The sequence below is a fragment of the Photinus pyralis genome, unplaced genomic scaffold, assembly GCF_008802855.1.
Source record: "Photinus pyralis isolate 1611_PpyrPB1 unplaced genomic scaffold, Ppyr1.3 Ppyr1.4_LG5, whole genome shotgun sequence".
NCBI lineage: Eukaryota > Metazoa > Arthropoda > Insecta > Coleoptera > Lampyridae > Photinus > Photinus pyralis.
Window position 1 is genome coordinate 43,772,541 of NW_022170596.1, and position 11,161 is coordinate 43,783,701.

Consider the following 11,161-nt stretch of genomic DNA (forward strand, 5'->3'; position numbering starts at 1 on the left):
TTACATGTACCCAATTACAGTAAAGCAGTTTAAACAATAACATTAAGACGAACAAACATGAAGTGAATATAAGTAAACAGAACAAGTATATGAAAAACAGAGAATAAATATTCTAACTCAATTTAATATTAAATAAACAAAAATAATTGTAAAAATTTAGTACAAGTTTGTGAATGTGTGTGTATGAATAGCATAAATGACGAAGAAGTGCATGGAGGTATGGGCATGGTAAGACGCAATGAAGTTTTATGTTTAAAGAAGTGACTTACAATGTGATATAAACGTTGAGAGATTATAACGAAAAATGTCAACCTTGCCAGACAAGGTACAGATTTGATTGTATAGTCGCTGCATATCTATCAATGGCGAAAAAATAAGTAAGTTTGTGCGTAAGTAAGGTATATAAAACAGTGTATGGGTACGACGAAGAAAAGGTGAAACATGAAAATTAATTTGCGCCAGATTTTCGGGGTTAGCAATATTCCCATGGAGTAACTTGTGCAAATAATTCAATTGGGAAAGTTCATGCCTCTTTTTAACACATTCCATATTAAAGGATGACAGCAGTTCAGCGTAAGGTATGAGATATGAGTATTGTCCGCTACGTTTATAGTTGAGATACCTTAGAAACTTCTTTTGTACCTTTTCTAGGCTGTTCCTATGGGTGAAGGAATGAGGCTTCCAGACAATACATGCATAATCCAAGTGTGGTCTAACAATGGCAGAAAATAAAGACTTTAAAGTGTGTTCTTTAGAAAAGTTGGCAGCTTGCCTTAAGATAAATCCTAAGTTTCGGTATGCTTTGCCTACACTGTTTTCTACGTGTGCAGAGAAAGTTAACCTGTGGTCCAGTATTACACCTAAGTCCTTTATTTCCAAAATGCGTCGTAGCTCTTCCCCGTTCATGGAATATTCATACGTTATGGGAGCTATCTTTTTTGTGAAGGTAAGAACTGAGCATTTGGAAACGTTGAAAGACAATTTATTATGCTCCAACCAAACATTTACAGCATCTAAATCATTTTGTAGCTCTCGACAATCATTTACGTCAGCAATGGCTTTAAATAACTTTAAATCATCTGCATATAACAGAATATTGGAATTCTTTACCACGTTAACGACATCATTTATTAATAGATTGAAGATAACGGGACCCAACACAGAGCCCTGTGGGACTCCCGACGTGGCGATATACTGCCTAGATGTAAATCCCTGGAACCACACGTATTGACTCCGATTTGTAAAATAGGATTTGAAGAGGTGTAGCAAATCCAAAGATAAGCCATAATATTTTAACTTAGATATAATGATAGAATGGTCACATCTATCAAAGGCCTTCGCCAGATCCGTGAAGATGGTGTCAACGCTAATACCTTGGTTCATACTGCTGGAAACAAATTGCGTGAAGTTGACCAAGTTGGTGACAGTGGATCTACCCGAGATGAATCCATGTTGGCTATCGGAGATATGTCGCAACGCATGTGAGAGAACCTCTTTTCTCAAGACAATTTCAAAAATTTTCGCAGGTGTTGAAAGTATAGAAATCGGCCTATAATTACACGCGGAATTTCTATTCCCTTTCTTAAATATAGGCGTTACCTTGGTGGTCTTCCATACATCAGGAAAGGTATTCGACTTAAGGCATTTGTTAATTATGATACACAGTGGTTTACTCAACAGTTCTGAGTGTCCTTTGAAAAAATACTGTGGAATGAGATCAGGACCCATTGATTTTTTAGATTTCAAATCTTTCATAGCTTTTAGGACTGTGCCCTGGTCAACTTCCTTCAACGTAATCACATCTGTGTGTACTAGGTTACTGTTATTATGAAGGCTGTCATAATAATCCTTGTTTGATGGAGATGGCAGGTAAACAGACTCAAAAAAGTTAGCAAAATTATTTGATATTTCAGAACCCGTTGACGCAACAACACCATTAAACTCAACTTCATACACCTGGGAAGTTTGCCTCCTGCAGTGCTTCACGTAGGACCAAAAGCGATTAGGGTCACGCCCAATTTCATTTTCAATGCCAATAAGATATTGCCTGTATGCTGAGGATATATCCTTTTTTACTGATGAACGTAAATTACAGAACTGCACATAACTATCCGATGCACATGGATCATTTAGTGAACGTAGTCTTTTGTATTTTTTATGCAGCTTATGTTTAAGCCTAATAGATGCCACTATATTTGTCGAAAACCAGACTGGATAGGATGAACCACTCCTAACTCTTTTCTTGGGGCAGAATTTGTCCAATATTTTGTACAGAAGGTCATAGAAAACATTAACCGAATCGTTGACATCAACAGCGACACTTACATTAGACCAGTCAGTATCTCTTAATGCATAATAAATGCTTAAGAAGTCTGCTTTGGCAAAATTGTACATACGGTCAGGCAACAGTTGTGTTCTGTTGAGTGGAATAATCAGATCACCATGCAACAAAAGAGCAGGATGGTAATGATCTAAACCTACTAATAAATCAGATGGATGAGCGCAGCTGACAGATAATTCAGCAATATTTGTAAGAACTAAGTCTAAGGTTTTACCATAGCTGTTTAGTATGTTATTTCTGCTTTGTAAATTATTTAAATTTATAAAATTGTGTAATTGTATGCATAAGTTATCCCCAGTTAATAACTTATATCCAGATCCACATATTTTAAGATTGAAATCTCCTATAACTAACAGGTTGTTTTTGATACAATCAGGCAAAGTATCAAAAAGGTTGTAGAAGTCGTTGTACGCATTAATTGTTGTGTTAGGCCGAAAGTAAACAACACAGATATGCATGCGATACTTTGGACTGCTCCCCACTTTGATTAACAATGCTTCCACAAATTCAAAATTAATTACTTCAGCGTGCCATCTTTTATCAATTGCTATTAGAACACCTCCGCCATCTTTAAGATGGGTAGTGACTTTATCACGATCTTTACGAAATACTAAGTACCTATCATCGAATAGTTCATTGGAGAGGATACTATTATTTAACCAAGTTTCTGTTAAGATTATTATGTCATAAGAATTTGACAGTACATTCATATAAATTTGAGTTAATTTCGATTTTAATCCCCTGACATTTTGGTAATAAATGTTTAAATGTTTTTTACCATTCATTTCAAACAAAAAAGAAAGATGATAAATAATCAATATTCTGCCAGGTCAAATACATGGCCTAAAGAAATACAAGCTATCCAAATGAAAATAAACATAAATAAGAATATAATTCTATACAACTCAAAAATTTTTGTGAGCACTAAATAGGAAACAGACATGGAAACGGTAGTGTCAATGGACATCTTGAAAGTCATTTGTAGATTTTATAATAAACACTTTGGAGTTATCTTGCTTGCGCATAGCTATTTGACCGTTTCGGGTCCATACGAATTTAATCTTGTGCTCTTTAGCGTGAGCTCTAGCTTGAGCAAATAAAATACGATTATATCGCGTTAGTGAGTCATTGATAAATATACTAGAGTATAATAGTAACAAAGGTAGCCATATTATCCTACTCAATTTAAGACACCCTGTGTATTTACAAATGTTCGTGCCGGATTCGAGGAACCCTTAGTAACTTGCTGATTATGACAGCATTACCGTCGAACTGCGTTTTTGTGGCCTGGCGCTTTTATTCCTTCTTAATTGTTAGTAGGTACTTAATTTAATGTGGATCGTGGATCCAGTGCGAACTATACGAATCGGCAAATGTGAAGTAAAGGAGCATTGTTTATCTGTATAGTTCAGATGCTGTCGGTGGTATACCTAACATTGGCAATGAGGGGATGTCCATCAATACGATTGACTCATCGTGGACAAAGCGTTTATTGTCTGACCACTGATTGCAATTTCAATTAACAGAAGTGCGTATTATCCTCTGTTCTCTGTTGCAAACCTTAATTTTAGTTAGTGTGAAATCTTCAGTCATTTACGTCTATAAAGTATGACCCTTATTTTCACCACCAACAACAATTGCTTTACTTATATTGAGAATTTATATCTGAGGGGTTTAGAAATGACAGCTAATAAAATAGTTTGCACAAAGCGCAGTAAAACATTACAATGTTAACAGAGTCTGTGATTATGGTAGTTGCAGTATAACCTTAGCCCCACTACGGCTTCTGTACCCTGTAATTACCTTTATTGACGAGCTGCAGAAGTGTAATTTCCCAATTTGAAGCTCATTGTGCAATGGTCACATTTCGATTCGATGGGGTAAAACAATATTTGTATACGATAACTGTCATGAAATCGGGGCTCGCCGTTAGATATTATCGAAGTTCCTTTGTGTAAGTGTAATGGATCAACAACCCAATCATACCGAACCTTATTGTTCGACGCTGGGGCATTAATTAAACTTGTTTATTACAACTGGACGTATTTTTAAATTGGAGCCGAAGCAAATAATATCTAGAAAACTTTGAATGTGTTTGATTTAAATTAGAGCAATAAAAGTAATTACTAACAAGTTTTTACTTTGATCTAAGCAAGATAAATATATGGGGGAATTTTGTAATTAAAAATTAGTTAATTTATCATGCAACACGGTCGGTCAGTCGAGCTTTCCGATACGTAAATAATTATGAAATAATAGCCGGCAACGCATACCGCACAAGGTGTTCAAAGTTAATTTCAAGGTGGATGCTATTTCATTATTGCATTTATGAACCAAAACTCTGTAAAATTATAACATAACAAGCTTTATTGAAAGGTCGTAAAATGTTTCATTTTCCTTTATAATTTATGTGCAACGTACCTAGAGCTGTAACTGCTGAAACGTAAAACTATTTAAATTATAAAGTCCGCTCAATAGATTGATGTATTTGCTAATTGTATGGTCGAACACTGGCAGGTTTATTAAAAGAAGTCATTTGATTTGACGTTCGAGTAGCAACAGCGTATTGTATTTGTGGATGACCCAGGTGCAAGTGACTTTACGACAATGGGGTGATTGACTGTGATGGTTTAATAGCGTTTCACGACCCTACTCTTTTTTACAGCCGTTCATCTTTATAATTAAACACTCGAAATCGTCGTGAGATTAAATAAAGCAGAATCAATTTGTGTAATTTGTAAACGCGTGTAACTTTTAAGTAATAAAACGTTATCAAAGATAAAAGCTTTCGATCGAAGATGACTGCAGCCGAACAAAGCTTTTTCACACCGCCGTCCTCTTGATTTGAACTTGGACGGCACCCGCGGTGAGATTAATTATCGTCGAAGTTTAATTGTACGGTGCATTCACTAATGGATTCGCCTATCGCACTTTTGTAACAGTTTCGCCTGAAGATCGGATTATTTAACCAATCATACCTGGAACACGAATGGTTAACGCAATTTAAGACATTCTTAATTACGATGAACTATTCATCATTACCTACGCACGATAGTACTAGGTAATTTATTACTATGCTTAAAATACCTCACATAATTAAATGCCATTATCGGGTAAAGGTAAAGTGAATGGTTCTATGAGGTGGAAAGACATTTAATACACAATTAACCCGATGGGTAGGGTAGGTGCCACAAATAAGGTCCATCTATGAAAACTGACTATTATGCAAATTATGTCACATAACTTAATGTATAATTAATTAATAAATGATTATAGCAATACAAGAACAAACAGCAAGAACCCCCAACCTATCGCACCACCCGATAATAAAAATCGTCATTGAATTTAAGTCACATTCCTTGAGTTGTTAATATATACCTGGAACAGTTCCACTCCGACTACGTATCTATGTAACTACTTGAAACAAAATCTTCAAGAGACCCAAAATTGTATCAACACCTTGTTTATTAATAATCTTCAACTTCAAATTGTTTTGGGATCTAGTTTCGATTGTGATATTAATACAGCTCCAAAAAATTATTATTATGGTATCAACACAATACACGCCGCCCAGGAAATGTTTGTTAATCCAATCCAAACAATCTCTTGTATTGGGGTATGATCCAGTTTTATTCCCTGTCAGTACATCTGTTATGCTATTTTGATGTTAAGGCTAGTATATGTTACAGAAAATTCTTTCTCTGTACGTCAGGTAACCTAGACCGACGCATAACTAGTTTCTGTATGACCACCACCAGTTCCAAGAAGAAGAAATTAGGTCTACGCTTCTTCCGTGACCACATTTTCCATTCGTCCTTTGACTCCTATCTAACCGTATTTTTTACTTTCCACGCTCTCTCTCTACAACGTTTACGTCACCTTGTGACCGCATATCAACCGAGAATAAACCTATCAACCAGTTTTGTTACGTTCTTTTCCTTCGTAATGTACTCTCATTTAAGTAATATTCATACGCCATCTACGTATTTCCTTTGTAAACCCGTTTATTTGAGATGTAGCTTAGTTGTATGGTTATTACTTTAGTTCTTTATTTTCGCCGCTAGAGTTCACATGTACTTTTCTGCACATAATTCTATACCTTCTATAAGGTTGCCTTGCGCATTCCCTGTCTTGTTCCTTTCAAAGATGATCCTGCATTCATAGTGCTTACTTGCAAACATTTTTCTGGATACGCCATGGCTTTTACTTGACGTAGGTCTACCCGAAAAGAGCTCCTTGTAGTGGATAACATTATATTTCTTTGGAGTGTTTGTTTCTATTTCTGATGGGTTGTGACTGCACCGTTGCTGTGAAGTATGTACAGAATGGACTCAACAGTATTTTTAATACGTATTTTTTACAGATATCTCCTGAGTATTTCGACTTACATCGACGCAATACCTCTATGACTTGATGAGATTGACATTGACGACGCCACGTGATACATTCATTATCTACTTATTTACACCTGGAGATTTGAATAATTGTTCCTGAATTGCAACCGCAAGTATTAACGGAACGGTATATCTGATTTTAGTACATCACCGTTACGAAGATTTCACTTTACCGATACTTCGATTATGTCCGCGTTATAATTACTTGTGTCGCTACGAATCATCTACGAATATTCATTTATGTTTGATTACGTTCTATCTTTCAGATTATTGTTGTATAGGAATTTAGTTATTTGTACATAGTACGGTACTTTTCTTGAAATTAACGTTACGTTTATGCTTTTATATTACTAATTTGTACAGATGATTCGTTGCCGATCAAAATTTTGCCTTTTGCAAATAGAAAAAATAATTCGTGTAGTTCCAATTTTTTCGGGAATGTGTGGTTGAAGGTCCCTTGATGATTATGTGTCTCAAGCGATTTCGGTGCTGCCGGGGGGAGGGGAGGGGGTTGAAAGTACAGTTTTGCAGTTTTTCGGCAATATTTCGAAAATGGTGGGTCGTAGTAAAAATTTGCGTATCATAAAATTTTTTACAACTTTGTCTCTACGCATTTTTTTCAAAAAACGAATATATATACCAAGCAGTAAGCGATCGATTGAAATAATTAAAGAAATTTCAGAGAAGTAAAATTTCTATTCCTCCTTTCCGCTTCTCTGCCCCTAGCAACGAAACAATGCTTCGCTGTTTGAATATGCCACAGATGTTACCATTCTCTACATCTGTGCCTTTAGATAGCCTTTAATATCCTTCAGTTAAGCAAACTGCTCCAAGAAAGTAATAAGCTTGTTTTCTATCTCTACTATATTATTACATATCCCCATTCTCAATTACCTAGTACGAGTTTGAAGAAATACTTGATGCATGAAGTTACAGGTAATGGGTTGATTTATTACACAGTAAACCGAATTTTAAGTGATCGTAAAACGTGCTGATGGAACAAAATTGCAAAAATTATTGTAAACGTTACCTAAGCAACAATGTTGTGCCATATTCTACCAATAAGTCGCCGTAATGCAGTACAAGAAAGTTTATTGATAAAAAAAGACTTACGACGTATTGGAAAGCATGGAATTTGTAATAAAAGCTGTAGATACTTGCTTTTATAAAAAAAAAGTTTCTTCCCCCTTTTTATGCACAATGAATTCTTTAGTTACGATGCGTGGCTTTCATAAACGAAAGAATGTGAGGACATGCAGCTATAATAAATTTTAATTTGATATCAGTAAATATTTTTACGATGTCATTTTTTACCATAAACATACACGGGGCGCTGTTTGTTAATAATCCATGTATTTTTAAGCCTCGCCGCTCGGTTTCTTATTTAATATTACATATTAATATTCCAATCTTGTATGGGGTAAAATGATGATATTGTTCACAAGCAAAGTAATTAAAGGGAGATGGAAACACGATACGGCACCTAAATCATGCAGGAAAATTTACAGTCGACATACTTACGAGAAGACACAAGAGGCTGACAAACGCCAGCTGAGGCAACATAAAAATTATTTATAGGACGATTAGTTTATTACTTCCAACGATTCGATTTTCGGAGCTAAATTAATACCATGATGTTGTAAAATAAAGTGGCATCAAAATTTATTACGCGTAGGTACGTTTAGTGTTTCTTTTCTTTCTTTGTTATAGACTTTTACGAGCCGCCTATTTCATTTGATCACATATGTAACTTCTTTGTTTTTGTTCACAAATTTTGTTTAACTAGCTTTTTAATGGCAGCCGGTCATTTAATTGAACGCCTTTACCCGCCATTATCCGTTAGTTTATACCAAAAAAACACGAGAATTTTAAAAAACCATTGAAGGAAATGGTGTTGAAAAACACCATGTCGATTAAGTATTTCCTGTCTATTTAAATTTATACATTCTGGGCTAAGTACGGCTCTGTACTACGAAAAACTGATCAATTCTCTTTTGTAATGTTTGCAGGGTGCCCCTTTGAGGCAGTATACAACAATGTGCTTTTCATTTAATGTTATTTACATGTGAAACACGGGTCGAGGGGTGGGGGTGTGGGGGGGGGGGGGGGTTATTATTCATTTTAGGCGAAAGTGTTCGAAGTAAAAGTAGGAACTAAAAAGATGAACACCTGGATGAACATGTTTTGTATCTACACTTTTTCCACCTCAAATTTTGCGAGAATAACTGGAGAAACTGTTTTTTTTTCGTCTGCTATTCATATATGTACATGTAGCACCTCTTCACCCTGTATTTTTAAAGACAATTTATTTGTTGGTTTAAGTGAGTGGTTGATTTCAAGGATTGTAGAAACGATCCTTCTGGTTGTTTCGGCAATCAATTCTGTAGTCACTTTCATTAGGTCTGTAGTTTGCGGCGAAAATGGATAGTCGAATTGGTTACATGTAAAATTGGCGACATTTCAAATGGACACGAGTGTGTAATGCCGCTTAAAGCTTGAGCTATAATTTGTGTTTAATGCTGCGGTTAGTGCTGATTCGATTTAACAGTTAGATAATGCAGCAGGAACTCCCACATAAATAAGTTGTAGTTGCCTTACGCATCAGAGTGCATGCCGTTTACCCCAAACAAATCCATATTTTTCTTCGAGAAATTCTTCAGTCGACAAACTTCAATTTTCATATAAACGTAGAAACGATAAGCCGAGTTGCATTACACCTAATTCCATTTCTGAACTCGTTAGGAAACTACCGGTGTTCACATAGTTAACAATTAGAGAGTGCAAAGTTGCAGTGTCGCAAGTAAGATATCGATACATGTTGCGTAATTAATAGATTATTGTGTTACAATGGTAATCCTGCTACTATCAATATGTGCCCGAGATTAAGTGTCAACATTATTGTTTCACTCATTTAATTATCGGGGCGGTTAGTCATTTGCCAATGCTGATGTATAAAGTCATTTGTATTCTGTTATATGCTCCAATCAATCAGTCATAAATATAACGAAATCAATACAGAATGCGGATTACTTCAATGTTTGCAAATTGCGTTCGTTTTTTTTAGTAGATTGACTGAATTTATATCGCCAATCAGTTATATTTTGAGGTTTAGTAAAAATCTAAATTGCTTATTGAGTTTTTTTTTTAAACTTTACGAACCGTAAAATGGGTTTTTTAATTTAGAATTGCGATTGGATGTCTAACAATATGAAATTTGTAAATTCGTACTCACATCCTAATACTAGTCCAGGAAATATACGTTTTTGCCTAGCATTTTCAAAATGAATCGATTTTTTAAATTTACTTTATACCATATGTTAAAATGACATTTTAATAAGTTTGAATGAGTAGGTAGGCTAAGTCGTTCTTTAACCGTAAGGATATAGATAAAGTGATCACTTTAACCGTAAGGGTAGATAAAGTGAAACAAATGATTGTGCATTCGAATGACATCTGTCATTCTTATATCAAATGCATGTTATGAAATGACGTTCAGAACATATGACAATTCTGTTGCTATAGAAATGATCGCGACGACAGAACCTAAACTTACTATTTTTGACGTCTCTAAAATAAATTCAGAATTGTCAAAAACTTTACAGGCTTCTGCTATAAAAAAAAGTTTTGTATTATACACGACGATAAAGGGAAACGGACCATCTCGTGAAAATTAATTCACTCGTAGCTGCGCCACTCATGAATTAACATCTTTCACTCAATGGGTAAAATATCCCTTTATCGTCTTGTATAATAAATAGCTATTTGATAATATATAGGGAATAGCCTACGGATCAAAATCTGTATATTATGCCAAAGAACACTTTCACTCTGGGAGTGGTTGCTACCCCATCTCTGGAATAGATGAAAAATTATTGTAAGCATGTGTTCTATACATTTGTTTTGTAAAATTAATACTTTTTGATTTATTTGCGACCGAAGGTATGTATTTTATTAAATAAAGTGGAGAACAAAATTGTAACATTTGGAGTGGAGACTACGCATTTTTTTGAGAAATACTGTACGAATGTTTTCAACTTTTATCTATTAAAGTAGCTTTGCAGCATTGCAATGTTATAAGTTTCAAGGGTTTAAATGTTACTAAATGAAATTAGTTAAGCAGTAACGCTGTAATAAATTCTTTTATGAGAGTAAATATTTTTTTAAATGAAAACCTCGATGAAACCGCAATAGGGGTTGATTTTAAGGGTTAAAATATTCGGAAATAATGTTCCAAAACATCTAACACTCAACTCATATGAACTGATTATTACATTATATAGTTTTATAGGTTTTGGAAAAAAAGGGGTACCTAAAAGTGCGCCCATGATTGACATAACATAAATTTTGAAATGGAGAGTAAATTGAGCCTAATCCCAGATTTTTATGCAAATCCACGCATTTTGAAAATTGGTACGTTTTATACTGT

At 34.9% G+C, this 11,161-nt stretch overlaps 1 long non-coding RNA gene across 1 annotated transcript; it reads left to right on the top strand.

Annotated features, from left to right (window-relative positions):
* Positions 1–1,804: 1,804 nt before the first annotated feature.
* On the top strand, positions 1,805–2,321 carry LOC116172770. The gene is made up of 2 exons (XR_004145751.1): positions 1,805–1,869; positions 1,914–2,321. It is a non-coding gene; the product is annotated as an uncharacterized LOC116172770 (long non-coding RNA).
* The last annotated feature ends 8,840 nt before the right edge of the window (positions 2,322–11,161 follow it).